The sequence below is a fragment of the Takifugu rubripes genome, chromosome 15, assembly GCF_901000725.2.
Source record: "Takifugu rubripes chromosome 15, fTakRub1.2, whole genome shotgun sequence".
Classification (NCBI taxonomy): Eukaryota; Metazoa; Chordata; class Actinopteri; order Tetraodontiformes; family Tetraodontidae; genus Takifugu; species Takifugu rubripes.
The window spans coordinates 16,656,475-16,669,961 of NC_042299.1; the positions used below are offsets into that span (position 1 = coordinate 16,656,475).

The following is a 13,487-nucleotide window of genomic DNA, read 5'->3' on the forward strand; positions in this document are numbered from 1 at the left end:
GAGGAGGGACTGTTGCATGCTGGGAAGGCCCTTATCCAGGAGCTAAGAGATGAAGAGTGGATTCAGTCAATGACAAAACATGCAAACCTATGACTTGTTGTTGACCTGTCCCAAAGTTTAATAAGGCAAACTAAGTCTGTCTACCTCTGCCATGTAGGTGACCATGTTGAGTGTGATGTCAGAGAAAGCCTCGTGGAGGTAACGGCAAACCACACTGACCCAGGAGAACGGGTCCCTTGTATAGGAACGGGTCTTATACAGAGTCATCACATGGGCCAAGTGGGACAGCTTGGTGTGTTTCTCAACCAAACACACCTGAGAAGTGCAGAGAGAGAAAAGGCTTGCTTCACTTTTCATCCCTGAGGTGAGCTACTGAAGCCAGGGATGATGTGTTCAGAGCATGGAAAACAGTACCTGAGCAATCCTCTCAGCACTCTCCTTACAAAACTGAGTTGGGTGGCCAAAGTGCTGAACAAAGTGTGGCAGCAGACACAAGACATTCAGAGGGAAGCCTGCACAGAGACACATTTCATCCTCAATGAGAAACACATACAAATCCCGCTATTGTGCTAATTACAGAAGCGAGTATAGAAGCCTCCCACCTATAGACTGTGAGGTATCAACAACAGGCACGCGGGAGACTGGCGTGAGCTGACAGAAGAGCTGTAGCGTCAGGTCAAATGTGGCTTGAGATGTAAAACCCTTTAGTAAAAGCTGCTGAATCCCAGAGAAGCCAGACCAAGCCAGCTGAGCCTGCAGTTTTTCCAGGCGTTCACGGTTCTCCGCTCTGTCTAAGGGCACCTGGCGAGGAAGGATTTGGTTCAAATAAATGAGTTTAGCGAGTGAGTTTAATCTTAGTGAGCCCTAGCTCCTTAGCATGTAAAACGACTGCTCTCCCGTCTATATGCTGCTAACTTGGGTTTCATCACTTTTACCTTAGACAGCAACTTGTGAACAAGACGAAGTGACATCTGATATTCAAACTCAAAGTCCGATTCCATGAGCGACACCGCCACCCAGAACACAGTTGCCAGAATTGATGAGGGATGAGAAACATGGGCAGGATCTGATAGAACACTGGGATCAATACGGTTGGTTGACGATGTGCACGAGCCTGGGTTTCTTCCAATTCGGGCCAGGCCGTGACTGTTGCAGGCCTGCAAAGTCCAAAACAACTGAGCAAAACGTACTCAACAATTCAAGCGGTCGCTGATCTGCGAGTCTTGCCTGTATGCGTTCCAGAGTGGCACTGCGAGGAGGATCACACGACTGGTAGCCACATTCACCAAACTTCTTCGGGACTGAGTAGGAGCGCTGGTGGCGCTGTGACGACAGACCAACGAATCCTGGACCAGGAAAATTCAGCTGACCCGTGCTCTTCCGGTTCATCAGTTTGTCATTTATTACAAAGTCTGGCGAGGATGTCCTGTGAATATAAGTATATATTCTTTAGTTACATATCTAACCTGCCACCCAGAGGTTCAGCCTACCTGGTGAGAGCTGCCATAAGGTCAGTGTTCTTCAGACATTCTGCAAGATTCACCACCACGGACTCCAGCGTCAGCAGGACCTCCATCACGTAGCCCTGGAGTGCACATGAAGAGCAGCCCTCTGTCACCCTCCTGCCCTGTGCTGTCAGTGGCCCTGGCAACCTTTGACTCACCTGCACCTCATCACCATGCTCTCCAACCACCTCCACCAGCCGGGAGACAATGTCAGACACAGCGTGGTTGTTGATGGGCTGTTTGAGGGCCCTGAAGATCTGGAAGGAGCGTCCAGCATAGTGGCGCGAGGAGCTGCACAAAGCTGTCTGTAAAGCAACGTCGCTCAGCTGCTGCTCCAGGTGGAAGTCTGCAGAACGGAAAGAAGCTAACACACGTCAATGCAGCAAACACACAAACTCCTCAGTGATAATAAGGAATGGAGACTATTGATGATATGTGATGGGTTCAGGATTGAGATATTTGCTGGGAGTTGTTACAGAGACATTTGACATTCGAGCGGGAACACTTGCGGTTTCTCACCTGACTTGGATTCTTTGAGGACAGAGACGACATGGCGCAAGAAGTTGGAGAGCTGCTCTGTGCTCTTGGAGTTGGGGTTCTTGGGCGTGATGTCTTCGTGCACCCACAGTGGCCCGATGGCTCTGAGCAACAACAAGACAGTACTCCAGGCACTGTATACCCACCACCAGTAGCACCACATCCAAGTTACACAACCACTGAATAAATGGAGGCTTTTACAAACACACATATTTACACAGGCTTTTCTGAGCCTCGATGAAACGGGGACGTGTGATTGGTCAGTGGGCTCTTCGCCTGTACCTGGTGGAAAGGAACTCGATTAGTTTGTTCGTCTTTTCGTCATTTTCGTTGGGTGTATCTTCAAGGTCCTCAAGGTCATCGGGGGTCACCAAGGGTAAATTTCCCACACTGCCTGCAGTGCTGCCACCCCCCAGACTGGTCGATGAGGAGTTGGAGGTGGAGCTGAGGCCAGAGTCCACCACAGGGGATGCCTGCCACTCTCGCAGGAAATCAGATGCACCTCAAAGTAAGGAAAGAGCACAGAATGAAACCTTTTCCTCATTTTGATGACGCGTCACTGTTTTAGAACGTCGACGTCAGCGTTAAACATGACTGTATAGATGCTGATGTTACAGCTCAAAGGGAAAAGAAATGTGTTTGGGGTTTTCCTCTTACCTGTTGCTTGGTATTCCATTGGGTAGCTGGACTTAATGGTGAGGGTTTTGTTGTCACTGATTTCTCTTGTCAGCATCAGAACAGAAGCAATAACCTGTCGCAACAAATAAGAGGCTTCTGAATGGCTACCGAGGACAAGAGAAGAGCCTTTGGGACTCATTAGGTTACAAAAATGAGATGAGCACAGAAAGATGGAAAGTATCTACGTTGCAGGTTTCTGACCTGGAAGTTGTTGTTACAAGAGAGGGCGATGAGGAGGTGAAGAAGAAGGCGTTTGCTGTGTTCATAGACCTCTGCTCTGTAATGGTCCATACCTGGAAAAAAGGACCACATTAGATCCCATTTCAAACATTTATCACGACAGATACGATTTCTAACAATGACATTTGTTCTAAAGTGTTGTTGTGTGATGACACCCACCCAGGAAGAGAGCGTGCAGCAGCAGGGGCAGATGTAAGGCCCAGTCCTCCCTCACACTGTGGTCCACCACCATCTCAGTCATAAAGATCACTGCAATGTTACACCTGAAGAGCAGCACACACCTTAGCTGGCCATAACCAATAAACCATTGATTTTCTAAAGGTTTCATTCATCTTATAAATGGCTATTAACATATAAGTGGCAATCTCTTAGACTGCCTGGTTTGACAGGAATCTTTTTAATTAGATATATAAAACTGGCCTTGTTTCTAATAGCTGCAGTGTTTGAATGTCATTTGTTCATGAGAAATAATAAGAGGTGCCTCTGTCAAATCAATGTGAGAGCACATAGGTGGATAAAAGGTGGTTTCACTGTTCAGAGGCCGACGGCTCAGGTTTCCCTGGCTCAGGTTCTTCTAATCACACATCTGCTTGATGCTCTGCCAGGCCACTCTGGGGAGCCCTGAACCATGTTTCAGAACGTCTATCTTTAGAGCATACCTGTGAAGTGGTCCTCTGGGTGTAATGGTTTCTGGAAGATAATCAACCAGAGGAGCCCAGCAACCGCCGTTAACAGGCATGGGTAACGGCTGAGGTGGTTGGTTTCCAGAACGCCAAGAAGCAGCCAGCATATGGAGGCAGTGGGTCAGCTATCAAAACACAGACTCAGTGAAGGAAACTGCTCCCGTTTGGCTCCAGCATGAGCGGACACGCGTGAAAAGTGACCCACATTTATTGCTAGCAGCACAGGAAACGAGAATTTTAATTGCATCTACACGAAACTGCGGTGCTGTCATACTCTACTAGCAAAGCTATTCTATCATGAACTTTAATCATTGTAGTTGTTCAATAGCAAAACAAATGAGGTCTCCGTGATGGCAGCCATCATTGGCGCTGGACTGATGGGAGAAGCTGAGCTCATTCAGGGCTGATTTTGGACCAGTATGTTCCCACACACATGAAAAGGAATTATATTTATGTTCATTCTCAAAAATCAAGACACGTACATTTTTCATCCTCATACGAGCCTCCAGAGCTGTTGCTGTAGCGAGACTCCAGCCTGTTGTGAGCTCTGGCCCTCCTGAAAGAAGAACCTGACATTGGATGGGACTGACTGGAACCCTGGACACTGGAGCAAGTGAGGGCTGCTGTTACTCACCGCTCTTCACATTCTCTGACCAACTTGCTCTCCTCTGTGTCTTGCAGGCTCTCTTGCCCAGCCACCACTGTGTTACTGCTGGAGGTGGTGCCTGATCACAGCAGATATTACACAACCAAATCTCAGTGGTTATTCACTGAGAGACACGAGGGAAAAGAAGGCGCCAGCTCACCTGTCTGTGAGGTAGACGCTTTGTTGCTGGCGGCGAAGCGGTAAAATGGAGGATTATCGCAGTGCAGCACCACCGGGTTGACGGGGTCGGTCTGCTGCAGCTCAAACAGGAGCTCCTCCATCGTTTGGATGGTGTTGTTGCGACACAAATAGATCACCACCTTCTTGATCTTTCATGGGTACAGACAGAATTTACTATGACTGGTACTATTAGAAAAATATTAAGGAAAATTGTATATTTAGTCTAGTTTAGCTGTTTTCATGCAGAGGAAAATGACTTCTTATTGTTTGTACAGACAGCACTCACGTAAGGAAGCAAGGTAGTGTCACTGCTGACTCCACAAAGGCTGACGAGGAACTGCAGGGTGATCCGTAGGTTGTTGCTCCACCTCTCATTAGACACTAAAGCATTCCAAGCATTCTCAATCTCTGGGCCAGGAACCTCGTCTCCGTACTAACAATGAAACGATAACAATCCATTTCAAAGACAGCAGATGTTGTTAATGACGACAGACTTCTGCCAGCATGGATGATTTCCTACCTTAGCAGTCATAAACATGAGGTTGTTGAGGACCAGCGAGGTTGCCTGCAGGGAGCCCCAGCCGTTACCTCTCAGACTGGGAGATATCCCCAGGGCTTGTCCCTGGCCGGGTTCCTCCTCTGGTGTGCACGGACTTGAGGCTGGTGGAAGCCCCGTGTCCACGAGCTCAATGTTACTAAGCCAGGGTAACAGGTAGGACAGCATGATTTGTCTTCCATTCGGGTGAGTGGTGGGGAACCGTTGGCTAACCTCTGCACAGGGAAAAACAGCCTTACAAGCCGAACAAGTGTTTGATCACCAAATGAATCCAACAGAACCGCCGTCTCCGTGCTGACAGACTTGGCAAGTGCTTCAGAAATAACTAAAAAACCTACCAGAGAAAAGAGGCAAAGTGAGCTCGGGATACATGCTGGCCAGCTGGATGGAGAGCTGGGACAGGTTGACACTGTACAGGGGGGTAGGGGCCGTGCGTTCCATACAAAAGATTCCCAGGCTTTTGCTCCACCATCCGTTTAGAGTAGGAACACAGCTTGGACTCCAGCACCTGCAGGAATGTGACATTGTCTGTGGAAACAGGAAAGATTCCTGCAGCCTGTGGCAGATGCACGTACCTGCATGAGCTGCATCGAGATCTCGTATATTTCTCTGCTGGTGTCGGAGGCCTTGAACAACACCAGGTTGAGTAGAGTCACGACGGGTCACAAGGATAATTCCTGCAAAAGCCAAACACATATGTGTGTGTGTTTGAACTCTTCTTTTTTTCTTAGAAAAGGTCAGAAAAATTAGACACAAAGATACACGACCCACCTGTTCCCGCAGACTGTAGCAATGGCTTTAAAGCAGCCAGATGCTAGCTGGTAAGATCCAGTGAAGCAGCGGTCTACCGCCCAGTTGAACAGATTGATCTGATCTGGGTTCAGCTCTAATAGCAGTATGACCACCTCACACCCCAGACGGTGAACCTGGAACACGGTCAGAAGTGTGTGATGGACCGATCCACATCTAACGCATTTAGGCATAAACTTTAGAGCAAAGTAGACCTACCCGTATGTCGTGGCAGGCCAAGATGTTGTCGAGCCATTTGTAAAGATAGCCGTCAGTAGACAGACCCACGTGGTCGAACACTGGACCACAACACAGGACGGCTGACATGGCCTGCGGGGTCAGTAAGGTTAATGCACAGCCCGGTGTGTGACATACGTGACAGGAAGCGCGTCCACACTTCAGAGCACAGTACTGGTAACGAGTGATCTGGTGGTTGCGGTCGCTGTAACGATCGAGGGGCGGTGAACATGACGCTGAACGGGCCGGCCCACTGACTGAAGAGGATGAAGAGATGATGGCGCAGAGACTGCTGGGGGAAAGAGAAAGCGCCTGTGGTGGACTGAACCATTCGGGGGGGAAGGGGGGGAGACAGTTTCAAATTAATACTTGGAAACATGCATTTGCAAATAATGTGAGAAATAAAAACAGTGACTTACCAGGAACACACTGGATGAGATTAGCCACCATTGCACTGAAATGGGCTCTGATGTCTTTCAGGACGTCCTGCTCTTTCTCATTTTCCGCCTCTAAAAGCATCCGAGTTAGATCCACATATTCAAGAAACAGGGCGCCCAGCGCCAGAGAGTCGCGCTCCAGAGCGCCGTTGGTGCTGCAGCCAATGGGGACACAAGGAAATTAGGCAAGAATCCTAACGGATAAATGTGTGTGTGTGAGCGTGTGTGTGTGAGCGTGTGTGAGCGTGTGTGTGTGTGTGAGCGTGTGTGTGTGTGTGAGCGTGTGTGTGTGTGAGCGGTGTGTGTGTGAGCGTGTGTGTGTGTGTGTGAGCGTGTGTGTGTGTGAGCGTGTGTGTGTGAGCGTGTGTGTGTGTGAGCTGTGTGTGTGTGTGTGTGAGCTGTGTGTGTGTGTGAGCTGTGTGTGTGTGTGTGTGTGTGTGTGAGAGTGTGTGTGTGTGTGTGAGCGTGTGTGTGTGTGTGGTGAGTGGTGTGTGTGAGCGTGTGTGTGTGTGTGTGTGTGTGAGCGTGTGTGTGTGTGTGTGAGCGTGTGTGTGTGAGCGCGTGTGTGTGTGAGCGTGTGTGTGCGTGTGTGTGAGCGTGTGTGTGTGTGTGTGGGCGTGTGTGTGTGTGAGCGTGTGTGTGTGAGCGTGTGTGTGTGTGTGGAGCGTGTGTGTGTGAGCGTGTGTGTGTGTGTGTGAGCGTGTGTGTGTGTGTGTGAGCGTGTGTGTGTGTGTGTGTGAGCGTGTGTCTGTGAGCGTGTGTGTGTGTGTGTGAGCGTGTGTGTGGGCGTGTGTGTGTGTGAGCGTGTGTGTGTGAGCGTGTGTGTGTGTGTGAGCGTGTGTGTGAGCGTGTGTGTGTGTGTGTGTGAGCGTGTGTGTGTGTGTGTGGCGTGTGTGTGTGTGTGTGAGCGTGTGTGTGTGAGCGTGTGTGTGGGTGTGTGAGCGTGTGTGTGTGAGAGGTGTGAGTGTGTGTTGTGTGAGCGGGTGTGGTGTGTGTGGGCGTGTGTGTGTGTGGGTGGCGTGTGGTGTGGTTGAGCGGTGTGTGTGTGAGCGTGTGTGGGGTGTGGTGTGTGTGTGTGTGAGCGTGTGTGTGTGTGTGAGCGGTGTGTGTGTGTGTGTGTGAGCGTGTGTGTGTGAGCGTGTGTGTGTGTGTGTGAGCGTGTGTGTGTGTGTGTGGTACCTGTCACTGATGACTCCTGCATTAGCCAGTAGCTCAAAGATCCTCAGCAGCTGCAGCCGCAGCAGGTCCCTCCTCTCTCTGCGTTTCTTGTTCTGAAGCCACATGCACACTCTGGTCTTCACGTGCACTGATTTGAAAGCTTAAATCACGTTTCTCTCATCATCACGTATCGTATTACCTCAGGCCGACGCCAAGGGCTCTTTCATAAGTGGATGGAGTTTCTTCAACTAGTTCCCTGGAGATAAAATCAATTGTTTGTTTTTTTAATGAAACTAATTAATAAAACCTCCTGTCAGCAGAAGAACAAACCTAGTTTAAAGCAAATAAAACAGAAAACATCACATACCTTAAAAACTTGAATCCTCAAAGGATCATGAGACAACATTTTTCTGTTTAGTACCTTAATCTCTTTCATAAAAAAGAGAATTCTTTTGCAAAATATTCCAGGTTACAATAGATAATCCATATAAATAGATAATCCATATAAATAGATAATCCATTTAAATAGATAATCCATATAAATAGATAATCCATATAAATAGATAATCCATTTAAATAGATAATCCATTTAAATAGATAATCCATTTAAATACCTGGGTTTTCACAATAGAAATGTTTGTGCTGGGAGAACTGTCCACATGCTTCTAAGAAAGGTCTCGATGAGGATTCGTGATGCCGTGATCCTTCATCTATTATCGTTGCTTTCAAGCTTTCATGTTGTCTCCCACTGAACAAGATTCTACGGGACCACAGCTCCAACCAGCTGTGCGGCTCATGAATGAGCATAAATCAATCATTTTGGAACTGACAGAGTCCCCCGTTGGAAGCCTTAGTTGTGCTGGACGTTCATACCTAAAGACCAGAGCATTTGTGCATCCGAACCCAAGCACCAGAGACTCTGTAATCTCCAAACTCTCAGCTCTCATCAGAGGAACGAGTTGCTTCAGAAGCCAGGCCACTGACGGTGTCCCTATCACCTGAAAGACAATATAACGAGCGTGAACCTGATCCAGGACCACGGATGTGCGTGCTCTAGCTTCAGAAGCTACCTTGTTGTCGTACGTCACACTGCCATCAGGAGTAGTTGCAGTGATTTCTGGGGTGGAAGCTCTCAGGTGGCCAGGAGACATGATGCTCGGCTTGGCCACAGCGAGACAGAGGATCAGGTAGTTTCGCCACAGAGAGATGTAGCTGTCACTCGAGCCGGCGGTGTTGGTCTTTTGGCATTTACAGGGCTGCTACAAGAAGACGAGCGCAGGGTTAGGTATTCCCACCGTTAATGATATATGTGTAGTTACCCTGGGTTCTCACGTACTTAGGGTCCACTAGTGGCAGCAAAAGTTGCAGTCGGGTGAACACATAAGGCCAGGCGTAACCCAGGGCAACGGGGCAGTGTTTCGGCAGATTCTCCTGACGCAGGAAGGTGTGAAGACAGAGCACCCATGGATCCTTCACACACTGAGCAAAAATCCAGACATGGCTGGGGCTCTTCACGTCATACGAGCTGCTCACCAGCCGGGCCGACCATTCCACCAACCACTGCAGGTCAATGTGGTGGCTGAGAGGCAGCGTGGCCTGAGAGAGGGCCGATGGAGGCAGGAGAGCCATGAGGACTGGAGGACACTATTCACTTGATTTCATGGAGATATGGAAGAGAAACACCCTCACCGAGTCAGAGACGGCCACGTGAACAAAGCTGTTCATTACCGCTGGGCTCAGCTGGTCCATGATCTCTATCATGGGTTTGTCATCATCCTGGAAGAACACCACAAGCTAGTTTCAGACACTGGCAAGCAATGTGACAGAAGTCATTCAGTGCCTATTTGATAAATTAGGGGCCTTCTTTCATGTAATATTGACAGGTTTAACCCCGTTTGACCCCATCTGTTCCAGAAATGTTCCCGAAATATCGATGAACTGGGAGTGTGAAGCTGTGCTTGTTTAATGAAGGTTAGGTTAGGGTTAGGTTAGGTTAGGTTAGGTTAGGTTAGGTTAGGTTAGGTTAGGTTAGGTTAGGTTAGGGTGTCCTGTACCTCAGCATGTCCAAGCGCTGTGAAGAGGCAGCGTATTTCTCTTAACACACCTACTGCCAGCTTTCTGGTGCTGGTCTGACAGGAGCAGAGAAGCAGCAGAGCAAGTCCCTCGACTGCATGGAGCACGGAGCAGTGAGGGCTTCGCTCTGGCAGTCTGGGGCTGGACTGATGCACAGACAAGAAGAAAAGGAGAAACCATCATTCGCAGGAAACAGGAGCTTGTGCGTTCTACTATTTTGTTGCACATGTATTCTTAAAATGAAGCATTTAGAGGCTCAGACCAAAATCAGAGTGAAAGATTGCACGTCAGGTTGTACTAACCTCAACTCCTCCACGGACTTTCCCCTGGAGTTGCAAAGCTAACCTCCACTGTGTCAGCAGCTGCAGCAGGAGCTTCACAGAGGCATCCTGCAGACCTTGATGGGTGTCTTGGACCTAAAGGAATTAGAAAAACTGACATGTATTTAAGTCTGGAAGGTTTAAGGGATCCTAAAATGAAAGGGGTACGACATTTTGAGTCAGTTTGATACTTTTAATTTGGTTTTCAGTTACTTTTCTCTATTTTATCAATGTATGTAAGGATTTGCCTCAGATTAATTGCAAGTAAACTAAAAATAATTCATTTGAGTGGCAGGTTTAAATTTGATATGAGCCAGCATTCTGTCAGTTTTACCTCACGCAGAAGGAAATGAGTGTAGCCAAACAGGACATCTTCCCTCCAGTCTGAGAAATCCAGCAGAAGGCTCTGCAGAGAGTTCTGCGCAATAAGGCGAAGCTCGTCATCCATGTGCACAGTAAGTCTGAGGGTAGAAATGAAGCCTTCATCATTACCGTGCTGATAACACCCCCGTTACCTCGTTACACCTCTCACTCACCGGGACAGAAGGTCGATGAGCTCAGATTTAGACATGGCATCAGGGAGGATGCGAGGAATTGCAGCCACACAGGTCCTGAACAGGTCAATTTTAGGTTTCCTTTCCCCGCTGTCAAGAAAAGAAAGACAATTAGCTGCTTTTACAATTCCATTCAAAATGAAGGAAGAGAAAATCGTTGTTTTTGTCACATACGTGATCATATCCTCTGGTTCTTTGTTCAGCATTTGGACGCTTGTGAGCATCATGCAACGTCCCACCTCCTTGTCCAAGTGTCTCAAAATATTATCCAGAGACTTTCGCACCTGGGAGTAGTACAATGACATACCTGTGGAGAAAGAAGGCGTTTGAAACAACACTGAATGGAGCCTTGCATCCGTGCACACGTACACACAGACCTATCAGTTTGGCTTCCTCTTCAGTAAGAGTTTTGCTCAGATATGTTTTCTTCTTCTTCAGAGAGTTTCCAGAGGGTAGAGTGGCTCCTGTGTTGGGCATCGGAGGCTCTCCATCCTTCTGCTGCAGTGCATCTGCTATCACCAGGAAAGCCCGCAGACCTATAATACGCTAGTTCAGAAGGAAAAAATTACTGGATGCAAAAATAAAGATTCCACAGCAGCAGCAGATTGGCAGCAAGTTGTTAAAATGTTGAGCATTTTAAAAAGAACAAAAGTAATAAACAATTCAGTCACTATGAGTCTGAATTGGGTAGCGTTCCTGGAGCGGGCGCCCTACCTCGGGGTTAAGGCTGAAGGCTTTAGCAGGCTTCCCAACACTAAGCAGATCAAATATGATCTCTTTCATGGCAAAATCCAGTCTCTCCTGTACAAAGGGCAAATCATTTCAGTGCAGAGAGAAGCAGACACACATCCAATACAAGGGCAAATCTACACATTGGACATGTTGCAGTATAGAAGTTCTTCAAAAGTTCTTAAAGTCCTGGACTCATTTAATAACATCAACTGTCCTCCTGATTTATATAAGATGCAGAAGTTGTTCCATTCCTTGAAAAGCCATGAGCCCTTTTCAATGTGATGTTCCATCATTTTTAGAGCCAATAATGAGAATTTGTTCCATTTCAATAATGGATTCTGATGAATTTTTAAAATAACCAGTGACCTGCACTGTTCCCCGGCTCATGAATAACTATGCCGACGGGTAACAAAATCCATTTTTTAAGCTCTGACCAATGCCTAAATTAGGACATGCAATTAGGCATCACACACACACCACACACCTGTGCAATAAACTGGATTATCTTGACAAAAATATTAAGAGGCATGTCTCTAGGAACAACGCTCCGACTCCCTTTGGGGAACAGAGTGGAGGTGATAGATGTCAGACGACTGGGGAAAGAAGCAGAGAGAATACAGTCAACACATAATTGCAGTTGATTTTTACGACATGACTTAATTATAACCTGTAATTAATGATACTATCAGAAGTAGCGAGAAGGAGGGGCTTCTCATCTAGACCATGAGAAGGAATGTGGCTGTTACCTCTGTTTTGCAGTGTTGCTTTCACACTTTATTACGGATCAGTAGACCCACAGCAGGCTATAGGGACTCTAAAGCCACGCGCCATCTGGATCTTTATTCTGCAGGCATGCACACACCAATTTGGTATGGTGCATCATCTGGGATACTGCTTCTAAAATACTGTACACCGTACACACCGTACACACCATACTGTACACACATACACCGTACACACATACACCGTACACACATACACCGTACACACATACACTGTACACCAGTGCGTATCTACACCGTACGTATATACACACACCAGCCACTACAGTAAATCTCTGTGAACAACCAGTGGTGATCAACACACCAGCTCTGTTCACGCTGTTGTGCGTAAAATGTGGCCATTTAGCAAACCTCAGAAAGCTTTCTGATGATCAGTCACTCGCTCTGCTACTAACCTGCAGCTTTAGTGCTGGTTAGGAGGCGTGAGAAGCTGCTCTGTTGTTTGCTTGCTTAGATTGAGGTTTAGCGCATGGATTATTCTGCTTATCTTTTATGTGAATAGGTCACTATCTGTACAAACATATTTAATGCTGTCGTTCTTAGTTTGGACGTGTGTGTTTCAGATAGACAGAAAAGGAAGGACCTTGAGATTGGACAGACAGTTGTTCAGGAAAATGTGCCAGCGGCTGAGGAAGAACTGCTTCTGACTGACACACAACAGGCAGGTCACCAGGGGATACAGAGCCTTAAAAACAGGGCAGAGAGACACATCATCAACGCTTTTCTCTCACCATGTTCAGACAAAACCAGATGTGCCCCTCAGTTCCAAACATGAACCCCTGCTGCAGAATGGCAAAGGCAGGGCTGCACAGGTGCCCCACAGGGCGCTCATTGAGGTGTCAGTGGAGAAGTACACGTATAGAGGTGCAACGCATGGCTTCTTTTAAGGGATTGAAAGAATTTGTTGAATGAAGCTGGAATGTCTACGGTTTGTCTGCAGATACGACTGTGTGATGCAAAATGAGGAACCTCAGATTCCTGTTGAATATAAAATGATGCATTATCAATTGGCAGAGATAAATACACAGATGTGGTGAAACGGGTCTATTTTCCCAGTTTGGTGTTCCGGTTGGTTACTTGACATCACAACTTGACCATGAAACCCGGTTCTTCCAAGCTGTGAGCATATATTCCCCATCTGGCGTTTACAACAACCAGACAGCATCTTCATACTGCAGAGAGACTCACGTGTCTAGAGAGGGGGCTAAGGGCTTTCAACACCTGCTGCTAATGCCAGAGGATTAATGGGCATGTTGGAGAACATGGAGGAGACACTGACCAGGGAGTGTTTCTTTCTGGAGGAGAGGTCCAGGGTGATATCATACAAACTGTCTACAAAGTTTCGTAGGCAGGGCACATTCACCTCATTCTTCACAGTCT

General features: G+C 47.6%; 1 pseudogene; it reads right to left on the minus strand.

Annotated features, from left to right (window-relative positions):
- Positions 1-13,487, minus strand: part of LOC101077539 (protein furry homolog) — a 30,029-nt pseudogene that overhangs the window by 10,863 nt on the left and 5,679 nt on the right.